Source organism: Octodon degus, unplaced genomic scaffold (genome assembly GCF_000260255.1).
Source record: "Octodon degus isolate 3935 unplaced genomic scaffold, OctDeg1.0 scaffold00034, whole genome shotgun sequence".
Classification (NCBI taxonomy): Eukaryota; Metazoa; Chordata; class Mammalia; order Rodentia; family Octodontidae; genus Octodon; species Octodon degus.
The window spans coordinates 208,230-208,735 of record NW_004524610.1 but is presented as its reverse complement, the minus strand read 5'-3'; the positions used below and the strand labels follow the sequence as shown (position 1 = coordinate 208,735).

Here is a 506-nt window from a genome sequence, read left to right as displayed (position 1 = left end):
GTGAACAGCCCTCAGAGCGCCGCGGCACAGCTCGCCGTGAGCAGCCCTCAGAGCGCCGCAGCAGAGCCCAGCGTGAACAGCCCTCAGAGCACCGCACACAGCTCGCCGTGAGCAGCCCTCAGAGCGCCGCGGTACAGCTCGCCGTGAACAGCCCTCAGAGCGCCGCGGCACAGCTCGCCGTGAACAGCCCTCAGAGCGCCGCGGCACAGCTCGCCGTGAACAGCCCTCAGAGCGCCGCGGCACAGCTCGCAGTGAACAGCCCTCAGAGCACCGCGGCACAGCTCACAGGGAACAGCCCTCAGAGCGCCACGTCACAGCTCGCCGTGAACAGCCCTCAGAGCGCCGCGGCACAGCTCGCCGTGAACAGCCCTCAGAGCGCCGCGGTACAGCCCGCCGTGAGCAGCCCTCAGAGCACCGCGGCACAGCTCGCCGTGAGCAGCCCTCAGAGCACCGCACACAGCTCGCCGTGAGCAGCCCTCAGAGCGCCGCGGCACAGCTCGCCGTGA

At 70.6% G+C, this 506-nt stretch overlaps 1 protein-coding gene across 1 annotated transcript in view; it reads left to right on the top strand.

The window, feature by feature from the left end:
• Gprc6a (G protein-coupled receptor class C group 6 member A) overlaps window positions 1–506 on the top strand; it is a 93,101-nt gene that overhangs the window by 70,871 nt on the left and 21,724 nt on the right.